Source organism: Macrotis lagotis, chromosome X, assembly GCF_037893015.1.
Source record: "Macrotis lagotis isolate mMagLag1 chromosome X, bilby.v1.9.chrom.fasta, whole genome shotgun sequence".
NCBI classification, from domain to species: Eukaryota; Metazoa; Chordata; class Mammalia; order Peramelemorphia; family Peramelidae; genus Macrotis; species Macrotis lagotis.
Window position 1 is genome coordinate 506,644,466 of NC_133666.1, and position 13,993 is coordinate 506,658,458.

Below are 13,993 nucleotides of genomic sequence, written 5' to 3' on the forward strand. Positions count from 1 at the left end.
GGACACACTGTAACTTGACTCTAACATAATAATGACATTTTGATTCTCTTTGAGAATAAAAGATAACCATATCCTACATATGCCTTTTAAGCTTTTATCCACATTCCTCAAAGATCCCGTATGTAATAATGGGACTCATTCTTTGTATGATCTCTTACTAAACCATCTCAGAAAAAGTGGATAGTATAATTACCAGGACTGGAGTAAGGAAGACTCACTTTCTTCGATTCAAATCTAGTCTCAAATATTAACCAGTTGTGTGATCCTGTACAAGTCATTTAACTTACAGCTCCTGATCTGTAAAAACCTGGGAGAAGGAAATGGCAAACCACTTTAGCATCTTTGCCAAGAAAACACCAAATGGGATCATGAAGAGTCAGACATGACTGAAATGATTGAACCTTAAACAAATAAACAAAAAACCTACTTAAATCTTGATGGTTCATTGATATCAATGGTGAGCACACTGGTTGGGAGTCCCTGGGAAACTGTATAAACAATTCCAATCCCTCACAGTTATGCCTAGAATCTTGAGAGGAGGAATGAGAAGAGACCTGAATCTCCAATATTTATAAGAACTGGGGAAATAGTTCTAGATGGGTGATACACAAGAATGCCATGATCCTCACCAGCAACAGAAAGTGTCAAAACAGCAAAACAAAAAGGAATAAGTGGCTTAAAGTCTAGTCATCTAATTTGAGGGAAGGAGGAGGAAGAAGGAGAGAAAAGGGAAGTAAAAGAAAATTAAAATATGTAAAAAGTGACTGGAAATTGAGTTTCTATAGTATGAAGACCACAAAAGCTAAGTGCATTTTTTTTGCATTAGCACTTTGGCCAATATCTACCAACTACACCAAGGAAGACTACTACCTCTAGTGTGAGGGTTACTGAACCCCTTTCAGGGCTACCTTCTACCTTTGATGTCTATCTGAGTGACCTAGCTCTCATCTGTGGCTCCAAGAAACTTTAGCATGCACAGTGGTCACACCCCAGTTAACCATTTTGGTAGGTGGGTTAAACCAGATTAAGAGTAACTGAGGGAGTCCCAAACTCATGGGTGAGTTGGTGAGGGTGCTTATCTTAAGCATGTGAAGTAGAATGGTAGAATGGGCAGATGAGAGTATTTAATTCCATTGACCATGAAGGCAGCTGAAGCAGGTGCTGTCAAGCTCTTAGAGCTTGGTTAGGCATCAAGACATCAAAGTTATCTACTCCATAGAGCCATCACTAGTTGTCTTGACTCTGTCTTGTCACTGGATCATCATGACTTTGGAAGAAAAAATGAGGCCTATGACTTTGAACAGCTCTACCTCAATTAAATTCAATTTACTCATAACATCACCCATAACAATTTACCTAAAAAACATTGTCTATACCACTTTACCATTCCTATCTCAAAGTCCCATGGCAACAGGCAAGTGATAAAGCAGCAAGTGCCAATACTCTGGGAACTGTATAAACAATTCTTTGTAAAAAGGTAGCCTAGGCCATAGGGTTGTTTTTCTACTGAAAGCAACAGTAGGATTCATCAGTCCCCTGGGTGAACAACCCCTTTAATGACTGCACTCCTCACCTCCTGGTGTGAAGAAGGGGCTAAAAAAGGTGCCCTAAAAATTGTCCGCTTACCCAAACCTGGTCTGATTACCTTGGCAGGTGGGGTCTCACCCTGCAGGTAAAACACCAAAAAATCAACAAAAGCTTCTTCAAAGAAAATTCCACTCTCCATCAGTACACACTCATAGTCACAAGATACAAAAATCCTTAAAGATAAACACCTTTTGTTGCAAAAGAATTGAGGAGGGATCATATCCAAATAAGCAGTCCTAAGTGAAACAAGTCCTAGGACTAGAGAGATGAGCTGAAAACTTCCATAGTATTCTTAAGATACCATCATCAATCAGTGCAGAAGCCATTGACCATTTATCTCAAAGTAAAGTAAATCCATCTCTAGATGAAGTTTCAACTGAAGGAAAAGAGGTTTTGAATGACATTAGGCTACTTTCAAATAGCAAAGTACCTAGTGCTGATTCTTTTCCATCTGAGATCTACAAGGTGGAGAGTCCATTGGTAATCCAAAAGTTGACTGAATTCTCCAGATTATATGGCATTAGGCGGTTATCCTTCAAGAATTCAAAGATTCCTCTATCATCCATTTCTATAAAGGTAAAAGAAATAGATTGTCCTGCGACAATCACAAAGGTGTTTTTTTAGTCATTATTGATAAGATTCTTGCCAGAGTCCTTGTCAATAGACTGTTCCTTCACCTGGAAGATAGTCATTTCCTCAAGATCCAGCATGACTTCAGAAAGGGTCAAGGTACATTGATTTGGTGTTTGCTTCCTGACAACTCCAAGGAAAGTGGTAAGAGCAGAACAGAGGTCTGTATACAATGTTTGTAGATCTGATCAAGCAAGGTCATATCTACTGTCAGTCATGAGGGTTTATGGAAAATTATGTAAAAATGTGGTTGCCCATGGAAGATCATCAGTTATTGTACATCATTTTCATGATTGCCTACTTGTTCAGGGTCTGGATAGTGAATGATGCTCTCGAGAGTTCTCAGTCACCAATGGAGTAAAGTGTCCTTGCTCCCATGTTTTTTATCATGCTATTTTCACCATGTCATCAAACATCTTCACTGCGGATGAACATGGCATCAAGGTTAACTACCTCACTGATGGTAAATTCTTCATTTTGAAAAGGCTACAAGCCAAGACCAAAGTGAAAGGAGTATTGGTGGATGTATTGTAGAAAGGAGTATTGCAAATACTTGTGCATCCAATGCAACCTCTGAAGTTGAGATGAAACAAAGTATGCAACGATTCTCTGCTGCAAGAAAACACAGGTGCTCCATCAGCCAACATCATCCATATGTGGAACCATCAATTATAAGAAATGTAGAAGTTTTGAGTACTGTGGACAAGTTCTCTTACCTTGGCAATGTCCTTTCCAAGGAAGACATTGAGGTTGACACTTGCATTGCCAGAGCTAGCTCAGTATTTGGGAAACTCTGAAAGAAATTATGGGAGAGAAGAGGTATTAGATTGAGTACGAAACTAAAGGTCTACAGAGCCATTGTACTGAACTCTTTGCTATATGCCTGTGAAACCTGGACAGTCTGCCAGCACCATGCCAGGAAACTGAGTTGCTTTCATTTAAATTGTCTTGGGAGATATTGGACACTGAGGTTCGTTCTCGAGCTAAAATACTACAAAGAGTGCAACTATGATGGACTGGACATGTTGTTAGAACACCAGAAGTGCACTTGCCAAAAAGACTAATTTAAGGGGAAATCACAAAGGGTAAGCCCCTACAAGGGGAAGGGTGTCAGAAGAAGCTAAACCTGAAAACCCTGAAGAACTTCAGAATTCATTATACAGTATGGGAGACAGTGGCATAGTACGCCCTAGCATGGCATGCCCTCATCAGAGATAGTGTTGTGCTCTATAAGCAGTTCAAAGGAAACATGACATAACATAACATTAGATTATCCACCCCACCTGTTCACCTGAACTATTTGTGGTAGAGTATTTTGAGCTTGTATTGGTCTGATCAGCCTCAGTCAGACACACTGTAATTTGTCTCAAACATTTTTGAACTGCTTCAATAACAAAAGATACAAACCAACCATCAGTGCAGATCAAAGGTGATTAAATATACTCATGTCTAATTGAGGGATAAGACATTAAATCCTCACTGGAAATGAACCATCATTCAGGAGCCATGAGTAAAGTGTGCGACCATCAGAAGTCACAACTCCCCTGGATTTCAATTCAGTATGTTCATATATACACATTATATCTATCTATCTATCTATCTATCTATCTATCTATTCAGACACACAAAATAAGGGAGTCATACTAAATGAATTCTGTAATGCTATGCTTTCTATGATTTATAGTGACTGAACCTGAAGAAACAGGTTCTTTGCCTAGCCAAAAGATTGCCAAGATAATTAAGTCACAAGAAAAACAGTGAAAAGAGGCTCTCAATTTCTACATATATGTTCTCCAAGAAGGAAAATTTTTCATTGGTTTCCTAAAATTTAAACTATTTGGAAATAAAATAAGTTGCCTCTGGAAGCAAGGGCTTCTTTTCACTAGATGTATTCAGCTAATGGCAGGATGGTCATTTTAGGGGATAATATATAGAAAGAAAGATCCAGGTTAGACAAGATAACTTCAGAGGTCTGTTATGACTGAGATTCTGTGATTTTGCATTTTAATGATTGTTTGGTCTGATAAAGAGCTGCCATGATTTCGTATTGCATTAATAGAAGTGTAGACACCATAACAACAAAGGTAATAATCACGCTTTTAACTTCTGTAGTTGGAACATATCTTAGTTCTACTCATATTTTAGGATGGGCATTGATAAGTTGTAGCAAGTTCACAAGTAGACAGCAAAATTGCAGAAAAGACTGGAGATTGTGTTAGATGACAAAAGCATGCAGGAATTGAGTACATTAAGCTGAAAAGCTAAAATGAATGAATGAAAAATCATTTATTAAATTCTTGGCATTGTATCATATTATGAGAACAAAAATACAAAAAAAATTAAAACAGTCTCTCAAGGAGATTAGATTCTAATAGAGGAAGAAACTATATATTTATACACACACACACACACACACACACACAAACACACACACATATATAGTGAAAAGAATGGGGTAGTTGAAATTCTCAATTGATTGCTATCCCAGGAATGGCAATATTTATTTCACTAATCTTCTAAGAAGTAGAAATGTAAAATCAGGGGAAGAGGACAAATAGGGTAGCTTATAGCATGAAAATGGCTAGGGTTTGTGGTGCTTCTGGGTTAGAATAGGATATAGTAGGTACTGACCAATAATAGATTTGGGACCATGAAAGCCATGTTCAAATATGTGGAGGGCTATACTTGCATAGAAAAAGTTGACACTTTGAGATCATAAATAGGAGTTTGGTCTCTGTAGTCATCAGCTCTCCTCTGGCCTTGGTCTGGCCACTGTTTTCCTAGATGAGTAAGGGGTGGCAAAGTGGATAGAGCACTAGAATGAGGAGGACCTGAGTTCAAGTTTGAATGCAAATACTTGACACTAACTGTGTGACCTTGGATAAGTCACTTAACCCTGATTACTTTGCATCCAGGCTATCTCCAGTTGTCCTGATTCATATCTGGCCAATGGACCCAGATGGCTCCAGAAAAGAGTGTAAAACTAGTGATTTAAAACAGCACCCCTCTACTCAAATCCAGATCATTTGATTGTCATAGCCTCATCTACCTGATATCATGTTCTTATTCAAGAATGAAGAACATCAACCACTAAGGTACTTCCCTACATGAATCCCATATATTTCTCCTATGCACGTCAAGCCATATTATACTGAGTTTCTGTTTCTTATAAAGGTTTCTATGACTTTGGATCCCTGAAAGTCCCCCCGACCCCGATTATCTAACATATTTTTTTCTCTCCTATTGTTTGTGTGAATTATTTATCACTAGTACTTAAAGCTGGTTATCCTATTTTGTGAAACTCTACTTGTTCACCTATTATTCTAAGTTAGTATCAAGGATTAATCTTTCTAGTGGCCATGTAGGTATTTGAGAGGATGAAATCACATAATTTTCTTCTGAGAGAAAGAGTAGCTTACTAAATAGAGAGCTGACCTCAGTAGTTAGAAAAATCCAACTTTTATTCTTATCTCTGATACATACTGATAGTGTGACCCCAGTAAAGTTCTGTAATTTCTCAGTGTCTCTAAGATCCCTCAATTAGTCTTTCCTATATTAAATCATATCTGAAACAAAATTATAAAGACATAGATCATAATTTTCAGTAAGAGGAAGACAGAAGGACTTTTTATCATTGCTCTTTGCTTCTTTGAAAGGCATCATATGAGACAATTGATAACACTTTGTATGGAGTAATAAATCTGGAGTCAGGAAGACCTAAATTCAAATCTGGCTTCAGAGACTTGTTAGCTTTGGTAACAGGTTTTATGTTGTTGCTTTGTTTTTCTCCATCTCACTTATTCATTTGTAAAAAATTGATTACAGAACCTACTTCAAGGGTTTTTACAAGGACAAAGTCAAATAATAGTTACAAAGCTAACTTTATTACTAACCTCAAGCATTATATAAATATTAGCTATTACTATTTTGTTTCTTTAGTTTTTTGTTTTGGCAAGACAATAGGATTAAATGACTTGCCTATGGTCATACAGCTAGGTAATTCTTAAGTGTCTGAGGTCAGATTTGAACTCAGGTTCTCCTGTCTCCTGGTACTCTATCTACTGTGCCATCAGGATGCCCCACTAGCTATTATTATTACTAATGTTTTGTCCTTAATTTTCAAAGAAGACTGCAGCATCAAGGAGGTGATGTCATGACAAGCACATTAATTGGATTAGAGTGAGGGGGTGGGTCTGTGCTAAGTCATCAGGCTCACTTTTTCCTCCAGAACCATCTGAATCCAGTGACCATATATGAATCAGGACAACTGGAGGTGGCCCTGGATGCAAGGCAGTTTTAAGTGACTTGTCAAATGTCACACAGCTAGTAAGTGACAAGTGTCTGAGGCTGGATTCGAACTCCAATCTTCCTGATCCCCAAGGACAGTGTTCTATCCTCTGCAACACCTAGCTGCCCTATTATCATTACTACTACAGTACTGTATCAGCATTAGGCAAATATGACCAGAAAGTGAGTCACTGAATTGACTTTCTCAGAAGTCCAAAGAACTGGAAGTATTCTTGAAGTTTTTTTGTTTGTTTGTTTTTTTAGGTTTTTGTAAGGCAAATGGGGTTAAGTGGCTTGGCCAAGGCCACACAGCTAGGTAATTATTAAGTGTCTGAGACCAGATTTGAACCCAGGTACTCCTGACTCCAGGGCCAGTGCTTTATCCACTGTGCCACTTAGCCGCCCCATATAACATTTGGTTTACAATTTATTTATTTTTTATTTTTTTTAAGTATCCTTGAGTTTAAGAGCAATGAAGGACCATCCAACATAGTGGAAAACTCAGCATTCCTCATTTTGCTAATATATTCTAGTATTCTGTTTGGGAAGGAAATGTGTGCCTCTACTTCCATGTTAATGTGAGTCATTCTATAACACATTGATTAGGTAGCTAAGTGTATAGAGCACTGACCTGAATTCAAATCCAACCTAAGACACTTGATGCTTAATAGCTGTGTGATCCTATGCAAGTCATATAACCACGATTGTCTCACATCCAGGGTCATCTCCAGTCATCTTAATTCATATCTAGCCACTGGACCCAAATGGTTCTGGAGGAGAAAGTGAGGCTGGTGACTTAGCACAGCATCCCCTCACTCAAATAGTTCTTGTGCTTTACCTCCCTGATGTTATAGTCTTCTTTGCGAATGAAAGTCACATAGTAATTATATCTCTGGGTTGATAGATTGGGGGGGGAAAAAGAAGGAAGACATTATTTTCTCCTTTCAAAAATTCATATCATGCTTTGATATTCAGCTGTAAGTCCTTAAAAGTACTTTGGGACATGCAGATGATGGGGGAGGGGGCTAGATATCAATACTACTCTTCTTTAACTTTCTACATTGAAAACTTGACATTTGGACTTTTCTTCAAGGTCAGAAAGAATTCCTTAACTTCCCTTTAAAAATATGGCTTCATTTTTCTGCCTGAGTTCTAGGGATACTTTTATTTCAGCATCTCATTTGGAAGATCTCATTATGGTATTTCATTTGTTGAGTAGAGGAAGTTCTAGGACATAAGACAAAGTCAGTGGCATCCCCTCAACTCAAAATCAGAGATTTAACATGTATCTGGGTTGGATGGAGCCTTTTAGAAAGTCCTTTGTCCATTCTGTAACAATAGACAATAACAAATAAGATAAATAAATCAGTGGCTTGATTTTAAAAGTTATAGAAGATAGCAGAAATAGAGATCAGATGCAAGGCAATGTCAGTTGGGCTGGCAGAGGGCAAGATGGGTGGGTGAGATTTCTAGAGTCTGGGTTATTTTTTTGTGTGGCCCAGGTGTCTTTGTTATTGGAAGTGGGGGGAAGGGGTAGGTAAATAGAGAGAAGAGAGAAAAGCAGTAAGAGCAGGGCAGACTGGGTGGGTGGGGGGAGAGAAGACAGAGCCAGAGCCAGACATAGAGCCAGACAAGAGAGAGACAGATACAGAGATAGAGGGACAAGACAGACACATATAATAGAAAAAGAAATAGAGGTAGAAACAGAGAGAGATAGACAGAGACAGATAGACATACAGAGATATAGTCAAATAGACACAGAGAGAGAGCAAGAGAGAGAGAGAGAGAGAGGAGGAGGAGGAGGAGGAGGAGGGTTGTTTTTTCTATACTTTTTTTCAGAATATTTTCTTTCTCCATCCACCCCCAGTCTAACCATGGATTAATCCTTTCATGTATGGAAACAAACTACTTTTCTAAGAGATGATAACATTTGCCTCCAAGAGTGAAGTCTATTCTCTTTGCTTTGGGAATACACTAAACAAAGAGGCCAATCCTAATTGAAAAACAAAATGAAGGCATAGTTTTAAAACAGAAAACCAAAGTGTGGTACCTTGTTCTCTTGAGGCCCTCTTCCCATGTAATACAGTGATTGTTAATTCATGAGGCTACGCTGAAAGGGGGGTTGTTATGTGCTTGTCGGCACAATGGTAAGAAGCAACACTCTGTTTCCTCTTACCATCAATTGACAAAGGCCTGGAGGAGGGCAGCAAGGCCAGGTTTCCCCGGTCACCATGGTGCTATAGGCTGCCAGCCTGGCATCGCAAAAACTGGGCTGGTCTTTGTGCTGAAGGGCTGCATGCTGCCAGCATCACTCCCAATTGAAAAGACTAATATTGGGGCCTTTGCATGACATCTCAGAGTAAATGAATTGGATGCATGGGGCTTCTTGCTGCACCTGCTCCCAGCTCTCAAATTCCAACTCCAATGGGGATTGTTATCTCCTCTCTCTCCTTCCTCTCTCTCTTTCTCTTTGTAATTATGTCTAATCCCACAGACACCTGCCTTGGCTTTGGAGCACCCCTGATAAAAGGGGGATGAAAAGAATTCTTTCCATTTGTGTCAAAACCCAACAACAACTACAAAATGATTGCTCGTGACTAATTAAACACCACATTTCTAATGGACAGGTGTAAGACACTGCATATGTTTGAGACATCACCTGCTCACCCTTCTTAAGGTTCTGCAAGGCCATCATTTTCTGGGTCCATATTTAAAATTATGTCATCTATTCATTAATTCTTTTAGTTCTAAAATATCTGATATTTATTCAAATTAGGTATTGTGGTATCAATATTTTTGCAATAATTCATTAGTATAGTGATTTTCTAGTATTTTTTTTATTGTTGCATTTAGGTATATTTAGGCACAGTAAAGGGAACTCTGGGTCCAGGGTCAGAATATTTGAATATGGCCTCAGATATTTACTAGTTCTATGGCCTGGGTGAGTCATTTAACTCCTATTTGCCTCAGTTCCCTCTTCGGTAGAATGGGAATAATAATAGCATCTACCTCTCAATGTTTTATGAGGATAAAATGAGATAATAGTAAAATGCTTAACACAGTGCCTGATATAAATATTCTAGAAATGTTAATCATTATAATTATTATTATTAGATACAAGATTATGACATCCCATTAAAATAAAGTAATATTTATATTTTTAAAAATACAATGAAAATTTTAATTTGTTTTGATTTTTGGTTTTTCACTCTACCATAGCCTTATTTGAAATTAAGCCAATCAGAAAGTTGTTAGCATAACTGTATTTACATCAAAATGATACTTCAATTGCTCTTTTGGAAGAGTTATGAATTGATCCTACCATTCTGGAGAGCAATTTGAAACTATGCCCAAAAAAGCAATAAAACTGTGAAATACCACTACTAGACCTATATTCCCAAGAGATAATTAAAAAAGGGAAAAGACTCACAGGTATAAAAATATTTATAGCAGCTCTTTTTTAGTGGCAAAGAACTGGAAATTGAGGGATTGTCTATCAATTGGGGGATGGTTGAAAAAGCTTTAGTATATTAATAATTCTATAATGATGAAATGAAATCATCTAGAAATGATGAGTAATTAGATTTCAGAAGAACATGGAGAGGCTCGCATGAAGTAATGCTGAGTGAACAGAACCAGAACAATGAACACAGTGATAGCAACTCTGTGAGATGATCAGCTATGATGAACTCTGCTCTTCTCAGTAATATAATGATCAAAGACAATTCTCAAAGACTTTTGATGAGTGGATAAAGCACTGGTTTGGAGTCAGGAGTACCTGGGATCAAATCCCATCTCAGACACTTAATAATTACCTAGCTGTGTGCCTTTGGGCAAGCCACTTAACTCCGTTTGCCTTGCAAAAACCTAAAAAAAAAAGACTTTTGATGGAAAATGCCACCCATATCCAGAGGAAGAAATATGGTGTCCAAATGCAGCAGATCAAAGCTTACTATTTTCACTTTCAAATTTGTTTTATTCTTTCTTGTAGTTTCTTTCTTTGTTCTCACTCTTTTTTCTTTCCCGTATAGATATATTTTCTTTTCTTTCCCATAAACATATAGAAATATGTTTAATATGATTGTGTATGTATAACCTATATCATATTGCTTACTGTCTTGGGGAGGAGGAAGAGAAGGGAAGGGGAGAGAAGGAAAATATATGTTGAAAGCTACCTTACTTGTAATTGTAGAAATTCTATTTTTAAATGAATTAAATTAAGTGATATTCCATTTTTAAGAAAAATTATATTTTTTCCTTTTTTTCTTCTAAACATTAATGGAATGAAAAGATACACTGTGCTTTTAATAATAATGATGATGAAACTTAACGTTTATATGTGCTATGTTCCATGTACCATTATAAGCACTTGTACAATAATTATTACATTTTATCCCCATAACAACCTTGAGAGGTAATGCTATTATTAATCTCATTTTACATATGAAAAAACTGAGGCAAATGGAAATTTTGTGACTTACCTAGGGTTGCACAGCTTGTAAGTATCTAAGGTCATATTTGAATGCATATCTGGTGCTCTATCCATTGTGCAATCAATAAAAGAAACAGAAATTAGGATACAAAATGAGGTTATATTAACCTTGTAAATAAGCTTGAGGGTTGCCTACAAAAAAGTTTATAGACTTCCAGTTTTCTTTCTTTTTCTCTATGTGAAAGAATGGCAGATAAATATTCAAATAGAAGTGTGTATATAATTTTTTGTAAATTTATGTATATATACAGATAAATATATATGTATACATATATGTGTATGTATATTTATATGCACACACACATCTATATCTATCTATCAAGTCTAATATTAGCCATCTCTAGGACAGGTGTGAAGGGAGGGAAGAAAAAAATTTCAAGGCAATTTCAATACATATATATATATATATATGTATATATATATACATACATATATATATGTATGTATATATATATACATATATATATATATATATATATATATATATATATAACTTTTTTTTAGGTTTTTGCAAGGCAAATGGGGTTATGTGGTTTGCCCAAGGCCACGCAGCTAGGTAATCATTAAGTGTTTGAAACCGGATTTGAACCCAGGTACTCCTGACTTCGGGGTCACACCACTGCACCACCTAGCCACCCCCCCTAATTTCAATATATATTTTAAAAGAATAGCAAGTTGTACATACTAGATTTGCAAGTTGTACATAAATCATTTCCTCCCTCTTCTACTATGTTATGGACACATTTGTTTTATTTCTCAAGTTTAGAATAAAATAAATAAATACAATAAAAGTATAAGATAAGCAAAGAGAAAAATAAAAGGAATGACAAAACTGTTTCTGAAAGAAGGCTGTCATACACCACAGTACCACTCCTATTATATATAATTTATATTTTTCTTATCAGCTATAATTTGTCTGTTGCTGAGTCTTCTTTCCGACCCTGGATCTGTGGCTGTGTGGGCATTTGTGCTACTTGAACAGTCAGTCATGTTGAGTCTTTCTCAAAAGAAGGAAAGGAATAAGCAGTGGGATTGATTATCTTTCCTAGACTGGAGTTCATAAATGTAAAGATGAGTGAAAACTGATAACAATTCACCAAATAATTCTACCTCAACTATCCTGTCAGAAGTAAACAGTTTTTTCTTCTACTTAAGCTAGATAACAGTACTATTAAAACAGGGCAGATGTGTTTTCTGCCCTCTTCCTCTTAATGTATTTTTGCATTTTCCCATTGCAAAGGACCTCTGAAGTCACCTAGACTAACTCGTACCTGAGCCTCCTTTTCTATTTTTAATTCATCTCTAATTAAAGACCTTCAGCACACTGGGAGTGGAGGGTCAACCTACCACTTCCTAGAGCAGCATATGTCACTTAAATAGCTCTTATTGTTAAGACAGCATTTGCTCCAATCAAGCTTAAATCTGTCATTTTCATTTTCTACTTTTTTACTTCTAGTTTTGCCTAACTTCTAGAACAAACCTAATCCTTGGGATACCCTTATAGGGAAGTCTCATCTCTTCTTCAAAGGAAACAAGCTCATTCTTTTAACTCCTTTTCAAGGAATAGCATGTGAACAAAAGTTCTTTGGTATCCCATTTGTCCTATCATGTACTTGCTAGTTTATCAACCCCTTTGAAGAGGGGGTGTGAAAGTTTGAACACAATATTCCATGTGTGATCTTATCAGAGCAGAATACAATGGGCTTCTCTTCCCTAGTATGGAATGCTACTCCTTTCTTGATGAAGCCCCAAATACAATAAACTTTAATTTTTTTTTTTTGGTACATCATAATGTTTACTCATAGGGACAACTAGATGGTACTGTGGTTAGAGTACTGACCCTGGAGTTGGGAAATCTAAGTTCAAATCTGACCTTAGACACTTACTAACTGTGTGACCCTGAGGAAGTCACTTAACCTTGTCTTCACTTCTTTGACTAAAAAAATGATTTGGAGAAAGAAATAGCAACTCATTCCAGTATCTTTGCCAAGAAAACCCCAAGTGGGTCACAAAGAGTTGGATACCACTGAACAAAACTTTTGCTCTTATTCAGTCAACTTTCAGTATTCTAAAACCTCAAGATTTGTTTTTTCCCAGAAACTGTGATGTCTGATGTTCAGAGGTGTCAAATTCACAGCTTCTGCCTTCAAAATTCTCCAGTGGCTAGATTAAAATGTAATTTGAGTTTTAAATCATTAGTCTAGACTATGCCTCCTCCCAACCTATTTTACACATGAAATTTATTTTTTGAGTTCAAGTGTAAGACTTTGCATTTATCCCTATTTCAGGTTAATAGAGTATCTAATGTTCTTACCTTCCAGACTACAGATAGAGATATTGAAATATAATATATAAATATGTATAAAATATATATGGATATGTATCCTCTTTCTATCTTGGTTTTTGCTTCCCTTTCTTTGTCTCTATATTTCTCTGTCTCTCTGTCTCTGTCTCTCTGTCTCTGTCTCTCTGTCTCTGTCTCTCTGTCTCTGTCTCTGTCTCTCTCTGTCTCTCTGTCTCTCTCTCTCTCTCTCTCTCTTTCTCTCTCTCTCTCTTTCAATGTCTACCAGTGACTCCCATAGAGTCAACAATGTTCAAAACAGACTATTGTTTTATTTTTCCCTATACCAACTCTTCCTCATCCTTAGTTCTGTCAAGACATGATTCTCCTTTGAGGTATTCTCTTGAACACATTTGGAACCATCCTCAACATTTCACTCTCCCTTATTGTCCATATCTAGCTAGTTGCAATTCTTGTTTTTTCTATAATCACATCTCCTGAATCTGCCTTTTCTCTCCACTCACAAAGCCAACAATCCTATCTCAAGCCCTCTTCACCTCCTGCCTAATTTATTGGCTCCTAATTGGTCCTAATTGCTCTGCTTTCAGAATCATTCTCAATCCCACTGCCACATCAGTAACCCTAAAACAGATGCTAGACTGCATATCTCCCTTTCTGAAAAATCTTTGCCAACTTCCCTCATTGTCTTCCAAGAT